At 37.2% G+C, this 13,575-nt stretch overlaps 1 long non-coding RNA gene across 1 annotated transcript in view; it reads right to left on the reverse strand.

Annotated features, from left to right (window-relative positions):
* The window catches only part of LOC140867275 (uncharacterized), a 29,469-nt gene extending 21,458 nt beyond the window's left edge, over positions 1-8,011 (reverse strand). The window contains exons 1-2 of the long non-coding RNA XR_012145097.1: positions 7,986-8,011; positions 7,654-7,718 (exon numbers count right to left, since the gene is read on the reverse strand). This is a non-coding gene — a long non-coding RNA (uncharacterized lncRNA). The remainder of the gene's footprint in view (positions 1-7,653; positions 7,719-7,985) is intronic.
* Positions 8,012-13,575: the final 5,564 nt, after the last annotated feature.

Raw genomic sequence — 13,575 nt, forward strand, 5'->3', positions numbered from 1 at the left:
GGTGTAGGATCGTTAATTTGTATTTCGGGTTCTTCTCGAATTTTTTCGAGTTCCATCATCTTGCCTTTCTTATCCAATAAGAATTCCTTCTCCAAGAAGGTGGCATTCCTTGAAACAAACACCTTTGTTTCAGCAGGATGATAGAAATAATATCCGATTGAATTCTTCGGATACCCCATAAAATAACATAAGATGGATCGACTATCCAACTTATCTCCCACTGTCTGCTTCACGTAAGCAGGACATCCCCAAATCCTCAAGTACAAATACTTAGGAGATTTGCCATTCCATAACTCGTATGGTGTTTTATCTACTGCTTTAGTGTGAACATTGTTCAACAACAAAACCGCCGTTTCAAGCGCGTAGCCCCAAAACGATGGTGGGAGCTCAGTGAAGCTCATCATGGTTCAAACCATGTCCAACAAGGTTCTATTACGACGCTCCGAAACACCATTCAGCTGTGGTGTCATAGGAGGAGTCCACTGAGAGAGAATCTCATTCTCTTTTAGATAGTCCAAAAACTCGGCACTTAAGTATTCTCCACCACGATCCGATCGAAGTGCCTTAATACTTTTGCCTAGTTTGTTTTCTACTTTAGCCTTGAATTCTTTGAACTTTTCAAATGCTTCAGACTTATATTTCATTAAATATAAATACCCATACCTTGAATAATCATCAGTAAAGGTAATGAAGTAGGTGTGGCCAAATTGAGTACCAATTCTAAATGGACCACAAACATCTGTATGGATCAAATCCAACAGATTTTGACTACGCTTAGGTTTCCCCTTGAATGGAGATTTAGTCATTTTTCCTTTCAGGCAGGATTCACAAGTAGGTAGAGAGTTAATATCAGACATATCAAACATGCCCTCTCCCACTAGCTTGTTCATCCTCCTTGAGGAAATATGACCTAGCCTAGCATGCCAAAGATTTGCCGGGTTTTGACTATCGTTTTTCCTTTTATTTGTTGTTACCGGTTTATCGACATAATTCATTGAAACGTCTTTTAATTTTAAGTTATATAGATCGTTTTCAAGTTGTCCATTTCCAATCAAACATTCATTCTTGTAAATATTGCAAATCCCATTCACAAAATTGCAAGAATAACCATCTCTATCAAGCATAGAAATAAAAATAATGTTTTTGACCAAATCCGGAACATACAAAACATCTCTCAAAAATAACTTAAAATTGTTTTGCAAAATTAAATAAATGTCTCCTATCGCTTTGGCTTCGACTCTTGAACCATTTCCGAGTCTTAGTTGGGTCTCACCCATCCTTAGCTTACGACTTCTTGTCATCACCTGCAAATCATTGCAAATGTGAGATCCACATCCGGTATCCAATACCCAAGAAGAAGTATTAAGAGAAACATTTATTTCAATGTAAAACATACCCTTTTCAGTTCGCAACTGATCGAGGTATTCCTTGCAGTTACGTTTTCAATGACCGGGCTTCTTGCAGTAATGGCAAACGTTTTCATCCTTCTTCTCATATGAAACCTTGGCCTTCCCCTTCTTATTCGGTACACTCTTCTTGGACGGGGCAGAACGCTTCTTACCCTTTCCACTTGGCCCCTTCTTCGAGTTAGAAGAGGACCCAACCAAGAGTACCGGTTTATCCTTCTTTAGTGTGGCTTCATATGTGACAAGCATATTGACCATCTCTTCAAGGGTGGCCTCTATCTTGTTCATGTTGAAGTTCACCACAAAACCGTCATACGATGAAGGAAGTGAAAGGAGTAACAAGTCCGAGCTGAGTTCATGCTCCAAAGTCAAGTCGAGTGTTACCAACTTTTCAATGAGCCCAATCATGCGCACCCCATGCTCACGGACAGAAGTCCCCTCTTGAATGCGGCTTGTCATGAGCTCTCTGATAGCGGCATACCTCTCCGACCTTGACTGAGCTCCAAATAGCTCCTTGAGTGCTTTGTGAATGTCAGCAGCATTCACGGCATCCTCAAATCGCCTCTGGAGTTCATCAGACATCGAAGCCTGCATGTAGCATTTGGCCTTGATATCATGGTCCCACCATAAATCAAGTTTGGCCAACTCTTCCGGACTTGTATTAGCCGAGGCTTCCTTCGGGGCCGGCTTCTCTAACACGTAGAAAGCCTTTTCCGAAGTGAGAATAATCTTTAACTTACGGAACCATTCCGTATAGTTTGCGCCAGTGAGTTTGTTTTGTTCGAGAATTGCAAATAATGGATTACGCGAATTCATTGTAACGATATACTGAAAAGGAAACAGACAATAATCAGTGATTGTTTAATTAATTTACTAAGACATAAAATATGGCGAATTTTAATTTTATGAATTACACTCCCACTATTTTAACGATTTCACCACCCTCTAGTGAAAACGGGAAACTTTTTCCTTAGTGAGAACATGGAGTCCAATTGACAAATCATAGTCCAAAATAATATCAGCCAACCATAATTTTCAAAAGGTAGAGCCCAATTACTTCCAAAGTAACCCCCATGTATTTACCTCATGTCCAATAAGGGCTCAATAATATGATGCCGTTTATTGTGACATGTCAAGATGACCCATCAATATTAAGTTGTGATGGACGGTCGCCATGTGGATCCCCCAATAATATGAGCCGATCCCATGGGAGTTCCACCCAACTTACAACATTTGTCGATCCAATGTACAGCTTTCCGACGAACGGACCCCCCCCAATAATATGATCCAGACCATATCCACGGGTAGCAACTCATACATTGATCGTTGATGGAAGGTAGGAAAATTTAAACAATATTTAAATTCCCTTTTATTAATCTTGATATAAATTTTAAATCATATTTAAAATGAGGGATTTTTAATTTTGAAAATTTGTCTCATCATTCATTTTTATATATGCTTGCGGGATTCATACAATTTATTCTAAACATGCATACATCAATAATATCATATATTATTTAAGGATGATCGATCCCATTATCTATTCGACCCGTGGTTGCCAATCACGAGTCTAAGTCCAATACTAGGTAATATGCAGGTATGCAATGCAATCCTATTACATTGAGCTTCCCATTTACATTTCTTCAGTCTTCATTGTCTGCTGGGCCCACCATTTCTTCAAATCTTTGTCTCCCACTAAGTCTAATAAATTTACAATAAATTTCGATGACAAATATGTGATACATTTGTAGGGGTGGGAACGGGCCATAAATCAGGCCCACTTTTATTACATATGACAATCATATTGGGCTATAAACCAAGCCTATTAATAAACACCAACAACAATAAGACAAATGTAAATTCCTAACATACACCTACAAAATTGGTTATGGCAATCGATCATCCCATTATCCAATTTTAAATTCAAAATTTAAATAATTGGATAAACATGCTGTGGCATCATAATTTAAAAGATAAAATCATATTTTATCTTATTCATCCATAAGATCACATCTTATCATCAATTGTACCAAAATAATCAATTTTCAAAATTCAATTTAACGGATAAAATATTTAAATTTTCCAAAAATTCAAATTTATCCAAAAATCAATTTTAAAAATTTCGGACTCGAACAATTCGATCCGATGCCTCGTGATCTTATCAAAAACATTTTTCGATCGGATCAAACACTAGAATTTCAAAATTTCAAAATTTTCAAAAATCAATTTTTAATTTTTCCGGGCTGCCCGGGACAATCCCGGGCAGCCCATGCCCTGACCGGGCGCGGGCTGGGCAGCCCGCCGCTGCCCATTGGGCAACGATGATCGCTGCCCTTGGGCAGCGATCCAATCGCTGCCCTTTTTCTTGCCCGTCTGAAAAATAAAATTTTTGATTTTTTAAAAATATGTTTTGTTTAAAAAACCTGAGGCCAAAATTTTTTGTACAATCGATTAATTTAATCGTTTGATCTGAGCAACCTGGCTCTGATACCACTGTTGGAAAACCGTGTTCAGATCAATTGAATCGATATCCGGTGCAGCGGAAGTTTAAAATTTTTATTTTTTCTTTGATATGAAACAATTTCATATCATGGGTATCAAAACGTTTAACGATTAAATCACACAAGTAAAATAAATAATAATTAATTAAATATTTTACCTCCAATCTCGAAGCGAGATTATGGACACCAACAGAATTTAATCTGCTCTTCTTGTATATCCCGGGAACCGATGGCGTCACGATCAATCACCGGAATAAGGTCCACGAACAGAAAACAGAAACCCTCTGATTGACTGCACTAGAAATCAATCAGAAGTTTTGCGTAGAGAATAAACAGATATGATATGTTAATTCAGAATTGTAATTTTTCACAAAAATCACAAGTCTGAATTTTCTCCGGGAGGGACAAGGATTTCGAAAAACCCTTAGAATATTTAGAGTGTAATTTCGAAAATTATAAGACACAAAGTGTTTGATTTTCGAACCCAACACCTCTATTTATAGATAATTTCTAGTTATAATTGTATCAGGACTCTAACTCCTTAAAGCCCACAATCCATAACTTAAGCCCAACAAGCCAAGCTCGTTGTTATAGAAATTAATATAAAATTCATCGTGACTCCGATTGATAAACTGATTTCACCAATGTGCACATAAACCATTTCTGCATCTTTTAGAGTCAAGATAATCCGAATTCAGTGATTTCCAAAAATGCCCATCACTATGTCATTTTAGGAAATTCCACTCCCTTTAGTTGAGAAATCCAATTTCTCTTTCATTAAATTTAACTCTTTAAATTTAACTATCTCTACGGGGTTTTAGTAATCCATTACTTGTGTAACCCTCAATGGTTCAGGAACACAGCTAGCCGTGGGCTCACAACTCCTTGTGACTCGGAACAACAATTTCCGACTTACCCAACGAATCATGGTAAGAGCGTCTAGCAACATCGCCCCATGATTCCCTAGGTATTACTGATAGTGCCTGCAAGAACCAGTAGATTTTGGTTAGCGTACAGTACGGTCCCTTCAACCAAATATCCCGATCGAATCAACAACCATTGGTGCATCGAGAGTCATTCGAGATTCGATAACTATGCACAACATCTTGGAGATCTATTAGTGACATCGCATGTGTTACTAGGATAACCATTAACCTAAAACACATCATGTACTCTGGCCAGAGATTTGTCACACTAATATCTCCTCAGATCGCATAGGATATCCATACTCGCAAGTATGTGGTGAATCCTTGACAACAAAGCATCGACTCCTATATGCGTCGTAACTGTACCCAATCCCGACACCTGATGACCCCCATAGAGTTGGTAAACGAGTCAAAGCACAGTACTAGCATATAGAGTCTCAATGATGTTTCAAGTAATAAGGACTAATGGTGTACAACCAAAAACGCGGACTTTATCCACTCGATAAGTGATAATCACTTGGAAAGTTCGAATAGGGTAGTTCGATCATTCATCATATGAATATCCATTTGCATGCTTCGAACATCTCTATGTTCCCTACCAATGAAACGTGGTACTCTGCATCGCAAATGCTAGTCTCAAACTCGAGCGATCCTTATCCTTATTTTCGGACGGCTCAATCGACTAGGAACTGTTTAGAATATACAGTGACTATAAGATGTGTTTCATGATAGTCATCCCCATGTACTACCACATCTTACATACACTATAGTATATTCAAGGTCTTTATCAAAACAACAATAGTATATCACAATATAACAATATGAAGAAAGATAAAGTCATTGCCATTAATAAAATGTAAATTATATTAAACAAAGATTGTTTACACAAAGAGTCATAAAAGCCCTTAGCCACAAGTTGGCTATCCGGGCACCCACTCTTTCATAAGCAACTTAATATTTATTTATTTTTGGTGCAAAAGTTTAGAAATGTTAATTTTGTTGTTCTTTAATTATTAATTCATGGGCTGTAATTGTTGGCTTTCCTTATGGTGGGCGGGCTAGTTAAAAAAATAGGAGTGAGAGAGAAAATATTTAGAAAAGGACTCCGACTTTTTTTTAAGAAAAAAAAAGAAGTTGACTCTTGATTATTGCATTAACTGAAAATTAAACACATTAAGTTAATTAATTCTCATATTCTCTGTCTTCTCGTTCGACACGCTCCTTTCCCAATTTAGTTGACCCAAAATCCCCTCTTGGTCGATGGAGAAAAAGCAACTGTCGACCCAAAAAAATTCTTCTGGGTCGACCAAGAAGAATTCTTCTTGTAGACCCAAAATTTGGATCGACCAAGTAGAATTCTACTTTATAGACCCAAATTTTGGGTCTACCAAGAAGAACTCTCTTGTCGACCAAGAGAGGCTCTTGGTCGACCAAGAAGAATTAGTTGACCCATAATTTTGGTCGATCCAGAATAATTTTAGTCGACCCAAAATTTTGATATCTCGTTCACGAATAAAGTGAATGACCACGTAACATTAATTATCGGTCAAAATTGTGAAATTAGTGGATTCATATGTAAAAACATGTAAGATTATATAACATACTTGTGAAATTAGCGGATTCATATGTTAAAACATGTACGATTATAGAACATACTTGTAAAATTAGTGGATTCATATGTTAAAACATATATCATTATAGAACATACTCATGAAATTAGTGGATTTATATGTTAAAACATGTACGATTATAGAACATACTAGTGAAATTAATGGATTTATATGTTAAAACATGTACGATTATGGATTATACTGTGAAATTAGTTGATTCATATGTTAAAACATGTACGATTATAGGTCGAAATACTTGTGAAATTAGCGGATTCATATATTAAAACATGTATGATTATAACATATTTGTCAAATTCGTGGATTCATATTGTGAGGGCCCGTTCCTGATTAGTATTTAATGATCATACAATCAGGATTAATTAATGTAAACAGCGAAAACGAGTTAAAATTTTGCTTTCGGGTCTACCGAAAATTCGGCATGACCTCCCCGTAAATCGGACATACCAGGGAAATAAAAACTCAGACAGCAATACAATACTCGAAAATAGTGTCCATTCGACAACACACAACCTACAGCCGCACTGGCTAGGACTAAACACATCAACAAGCAAATTCCAACGTCGTAAAAATATCAATACAGATACCAGGGGCATCTTCCCGGAAAATAAAGACTCCAATAATAATATATAATAACTGGGAACTCACAACGACTCAATACCCTCCCTGGGATCCACTGGCAGATGCACCACCAGAGGCAACAGAACCACCTGTATTACCTGCCATGGTAATAACAACAAAACCACAGCAGTCCCGAGGGACAGGGGTCAAACCCCAGTACGAAGATCAAATAAATTACAGCAAAATAAATGATTTGTAAAACAACTAATGCAATGCACATGAATGGTACCAACGAACATCAGGTATCAAATTTGGATCCAAAGAGTAATAGCTAATATGTGGCCACCTGTGCTAGGGGGACAGTTCAAACACTACGCGGCCCTGCATCAGTACGCGTCAAGGGGGACAGTCTGCAGAACTGCGCGGCCCTTACGCTAGCTCTGATTTCTAAACAACTCATCAAAGAGTGGATAACAATCTCAGAAATAAGAGGACAATGGCTCAATATGAATGCAATGCATCATTCATCACAATCATCATATAAAAACATATAAACGAGCCAATATATCTAATAGCAATTAGAAATTTTACATATCCTCATAAAGGCTGTAAGATAACGATCAATCCGTACCTTAATTGCCAAATAATTACCAGAGTAATTCTTACAAACTTGGTGCAATCCTAATTACTCCAAACCTGAGTCAATTATCATTCCATCAATCCTAACATATACTTTAACTTCCAAACAATTCAAATATTCGATTCTAGGGTCGAAAATACCCAAATTAATATTCTGAAAAATTCCGATAAATTCCCAAAAATACCAGAACTATTATATATTACTTCTAAGGTATTCCAAGACCCAAACATTCAATAATTCAACACCATAATTCAAAAATCCCTAATATACACATACTGAATTTTCGAAAATAATTCCATAAAAATAGGGAATTCGATCTATACCTCCAATCGGCTCAAATATAGCACCTACAACCAAAAAATAATCATATATCAATTATTTGGATTCGAATTCAACCAAAAATTCCCAAATTCAAACCCTAATTCGAAATATACCTCAAAGTTCTGAATTCAAGGTCCAAACAACTCACACAACCTTCCTCCTAGCTCAGGCGGCTAGGGGCGGCGAAGGAGGCGGCTAGTCGGAAATGGGTTTTCGAAAAGTGTAAGAAAAGCTTACAAAATTGGTACTAAAAGAAAGCTCTCGTCGCGAGGATTCCGGAACTACGCTCGGAATAATTTTTGGAGCAACGACGGAGGAGATATCGCCGGTCAAAGGCAACGGAAATTGAAAGAAAATGAAAGGGAAAGAAGAGCAGAGCGCACGGTCGAGAGGGAGAGATTGGGTGTAACACCCGGTATTTTAAATACGTAAATCCGCATGCATAATTACGATATTTAATTATTTAAATTTTAGATTTATGGGTTAAATAATTATGTGAATTATTTGTGCATGATTTAATTTATTTTTAAGCATTTAACCCATAATTAGTGATTTTTATAATTTTTAGTATTTTAATTATTTTATCGCGTAGACGGGACCGTGGACGGACGAGATGACAACTTTCTAGCCAATTAATTTCATGAGCCTTTTTAGAGCCCTAAAATATTATTTTGAGTTTTATTATCTCAAAATTCTTAGTATTTAATTTTATATAATTTTAGGAGTCCATTTTTATCCAAATTTAGCCATTATAATGACTTTTAATTATTTTTAAAATTCCCTAAATTTGTAATTTCGGGATTTTGTATATGTTTAACTTAAATTACCAGATTTTAACTTTTATTTAGAGTTTTAAAATTTTAGGTTTTTATATTTAAAACTTTTAATTATCCTAAAACCTATTTTAATTAAAATAAAACTCTAACCTAATCTACCCCAAAACCCATCGACCAAAAGCTCTTAGCCGCCTCCCTCTCCTCCATCTTCATCTTCTTCCTCGAACCAAAGCCAAGGTGACTCCATAGCTCGACTTCTGTAAGTTTCGAAGGGTTGTTCATCGTTCGTCGTCCCGGAGTCGTCCCACGCCCGTTTTTCTCTTCATTTTCGGTGAAAGGCATGATTTTCTTCCAATTTTTTTGTACCTATCAGATATTATATTGTGTGGATTGTTTATGCATCAAAACTTTCAATTTTTTTTTCAGAAAATGGTTCGAGTGTTCGGTTTATGCCCAAGGTTACTTGTTTTCATGATTCATGTTCACGTTTTGATGCCATGGGTGCGTTCTATCTGCTGGCTAGGGTCCCTAGGGTGTCCTAGGTGTGTCTGGACTCGAATGGCTCAAGCCAAACGAGCCCAGGGAAGCAACTAGAGCAGTTCGACCGAGGAAGGGCAGTCTAGGGTTTCGGGAAAAAGGGCTTCGGGTTCGATGGTCCAGGCTGCATGGGGGCTGGGGCTGGGGCAGGTCAGGTCCGCCCAAACGTGGGCTACGTCTGGGCGGCGGCGCTCCGGCCAGGGGCGGCCGGAGCAGGCCGGCAGCAGCCACGGAGTGGCTGCTGCTCACGGCCGCAGCCGAGAAGAGGCTAGGGTGTCGGGTCAGTAGGGTTTTCAGTTGGGTCCTGGTCGGGTCTGTGGTCCGGGTCGGGTCAGTAGGGTAGTGGGTCGGGTTAAGTGGGTCCGGGTCTGGGTTCAGTGGGCCGGGCTCGAGTCTTTTTATTTTTAAAGTATTTAATGAATTAATTGGTTTTTGGGCCAATTAATTAGAAATAAAATTATTTGGACTCCCAAATAATTTTATTTGGGCTTTTAAAATTTTAATTAAGTTAGTCCATTAATTTTATGGGCTTTTGAGCCCATAAAATTTATTGGGCCAGTCTTTGGGCTTTTGGGCCCATTGGGCCAGTTTAAGTTGTTATTGGGCCTAGAATGTTTTATGGGCTTTAAATTATTTTATTGGGCTTAGAACAATTTTATTGGGCTTAAGTATGTTATTGGGCCAGATTTAAGTAATTGGGCTTGAGTGTTAGGGCCAGCAGTCCAGGACAATCCATGAGAAATTTGCATGTGTCCTGATTATATATTTAATTATTTTTATGCATTGAAGTTATTTTAATATTTATATGTTAGTAAGAAATTAAATTAAATATATATGAAGGACACACATTTTTATTTAAGTACATGCATTCATGAAATAATTTTATGCATAATTAAATGTTTAAGGTTGAGCAATAATAAAATATTTTATGTTGGAAGTTGAAGTAGTGTGACAATTTAAGGGGGATTCGTCCCCATATGTGAACTATTGAAGGGCAGTTTACTGCCAATTTAAGAGGTGATTCGTCACCGCCACGTACGTTGGTTTCCACGCTGATCAGTATTTAATGTATGATTTAAGGTTACACTACGGATACAACCATGCGATGTTAGAAAAATTAATTGCTCAACAATGTTTATGTATTATGTTATTTAAGTTATGTTATGTTATGATATTTTCAAGCATGCTCATTCATGTATATGTATGTATTTGTATTTAATTGTTTTAAATTATTTTAAACCCTTGTTATGTTAGCATGTTGGGCCTCTAGGCTCACTACACTGGTATGGTGCAGGTGAGTTCGTAGAGGAGGATGTAGCTCCTACCGGGGCGAAGACCTATGAGCGGAAATGCAGTGACCCCGTGACCGTGATAGATGTGTGAGTCACATGCATGTTTTTGATTATGTCAGCGTGTTACACATTTTATATTATTTTTCAGTGGTTGTGAGTTTTGAATATTTTCAGTGCATGCAAATTTTACATCATTTTATTTATGCAGTATTTTTAATTAAATGTTTGACTCAGATATTTATTTTATTTAAAGAATGAAATTTTTATTTAAGTTATTTAATTATTTAATTATTTTAAATCTTTTTATTCTGTGCATGTATGTATGGGCATATATGTGCATATTTTATTTAGTAAGTATATATATAAAAAAAATTTCCGCATATTTATTTATTTAATAATTATAGAGTTAGGGTCGTTTCATTGGGAGGAGAGAGAAATGCATGTAATAATATATTGTATGCTTTTGTGTGTGTTCTATATTTAATTGAGTCCAAACTTGACCCGATTAATTTAATTCCAACTCCTGTGTGCCATAGAAATTAAATATGTATTTTAATACCGTCTATACACCGATATTTTCTAATACATATTTTTAACACACAATTTAATTATTTGGCTTAATTATTTTAATTCACCACTTTAAAATAATTATTATCAAATCTAGCCAAATAATAGGGTAATTAGCATCGGGTCCTTACAATTCTCCCCCACTAAATAAAGATTTCGTCCTCAAAATCGAACACACACATAATACAACATACAAAGTGGTTTAAACATCTACCACTGATAATACACAGGATAATCAGAGTACATGGAATAATTCACTTCATTCTCAAACAAGTGAGGCCATTCTTGACGCATCTTTGCCTCGATTTCCCATGTAGCTTCTTCTGTCTCATGTCTACTCCACTGAACCATAACCAAAGGAATGGTCTTGCTCCGGAGTTGCTTCTCTCTACGATCAAGAATCTTCACTGGGTACTCGGCATAGCTAAGGGAACTATCCAATTCTACCTCCTCGTCCCTTAAGATATGATATGGATCTGGCTCATACTTCCGCAACATCGACACATGAAACACATCATGTATCGCAGAAAAACTCTGCGGCAAGTCCAAATGATAAGCCAAAATACCAATCTTCTCAACAATCACATACAGACCAATATAACGAGGAGCTAGCTTCCTTTTACGCCCAAATCTCATAGTACCACGAAACGATGAAACTTTCAGGAAAACATAATCACCAACCTGAAATTATAAAGGTCTACGCCTCTTGTTTGCATAACTAGCTTGGCGATCTTGGGCTGCTTTCATTCTTTTACTGATCAAGACAACTTTGTCCTTCATCTCCTGAATGAATTCAGGCATAGCCAATCGCCGTTCTACTACTTCTTCCCAGCAAGTTGGAGATCTGCACTTTCTTCCATACAAGGCTTCAAAAGGAGCCGTTCCAATCGAAGTATGGAAACTGTTATTGTAAGAGAATTCAACCAAAGATAACGACTCTTGCCAACTGCCACTGAAATCCATCACCACAGCTCTCAACATGTCTTCCAATGTTTGGATGGTTCTCTCTGACTTGCCATCTGTCTGTGGGTGATAGGCAATGCTCATCGCTAACTTTGAACCCAAGGCTGATTGCAAACTAGCCCAAAATTTAGAAGTAAATCTTGGATCACGATCAGATACTATGGTTACTGGCACACCATGCAATCTCACCACATTATCAATGTACAACTTAGCCATTTTCTTATAAGGGCAAGTACGATCATATGGAATAAAATGGGCTGATTTCGACAATCTATCAACAATCACCCAAATAGCATCACAACCATGAACAGATCGAGGTAGGTGTGTCACAAAATCCATAGCAATGTTCTCCCAATTCCACTGTGGCACTTCCAGACTGTGTAACATACCACCAGGTCTCATCCTCTCAGCTTTAACTTGTTGGCAAGTCAAACATCTTGCTACAAAGTTTGAAATTTCCTTTTTCATACCTTCCCACCAAAACTGGGATCGCAAGGCATGATACATCTTTCGATTACTTGGGTGAACACTGTGTCGACTACAATGTTCTTCTCGCAAGATAGCTTCTTTCAAGTCTATCAAATTTGGAACCACAAGTCTTCCTTTAAAACGCAAAATTCCATCTGAAGTGACATCAAACTTATCTGACTGTTCTGTTTGAGACAATTCTTTCAACTTCTGAATATAAGGATCAGTCCTTTGTGCTATTTTGATGTCAGAAACTATTTGTGGTTCAACTTGAATAGATGAAACTATAACGTAGTCACCACTAGGTTGGTAAATCCAACCTGAAGTCCCCAAGTGCTCATGGACTTTAGAGATTGTAAGAGATGTTAACATTGCATTTTGAACTTTCCGGCTAAGAGCATCAGCAACTTGTTCATCTTACCGAGTTGATATTGAATATCACAATCAAAGTCCTTAAGCAATTCCATCCAGCGACGTTGTCTCATGTTCAGATCAGATTGTGTGAAAATATAATTAAGACTTTTGTGATCAAAATATATCACAAACTGTTATCCGTACAGATAATGATGTCATATTTTTAATGAAAATACAATGGCACCCAACTCTAAATCATGAACTGGATATCGAGTTTCATGAGGCTTCAATTGACGTGATGCATACGCAATAACTCGCTCATGCTGCATCAAAACACATCCAAGTCCATTTAGAGAAGCATTTGTACAAACGACAAACCCACCTGAGCCCGAAGGTAAAGATAAAACAGGGGCTGTGGTTAACTTTTCTTTCAAAGTCTGAAAACTAGTTTCACACTCTCTAGTCCAAACAAAACGTCAATATTTCTGTGTCAGTTGTGTCATAGGCTTCGCTATCTTAGAAAATCCTTCGATAAATCGCCTGTAATATCCAGCCAATCCCAAGAAACTACGAATCTCAGAAACATTCTTGGGTGTTGTCCAATTAAGGACAGCATCAATCTTACTTGGATCAAC

Source organism: Henckelia pumila, chromosome 4 (genome assembly GCF_033568475.1).
Source record: "Henckelia pumila isolate YLH828 chromosome 4, ASM3356847v2, whole genome shotgun sequence".
Lineage (NCBI taxonomy): Eukaryota > Viridiplantae > Streptophyta > Magnoliopsida > Lamiales > Gesneriaceae > Henckelia > Henckelia pumila.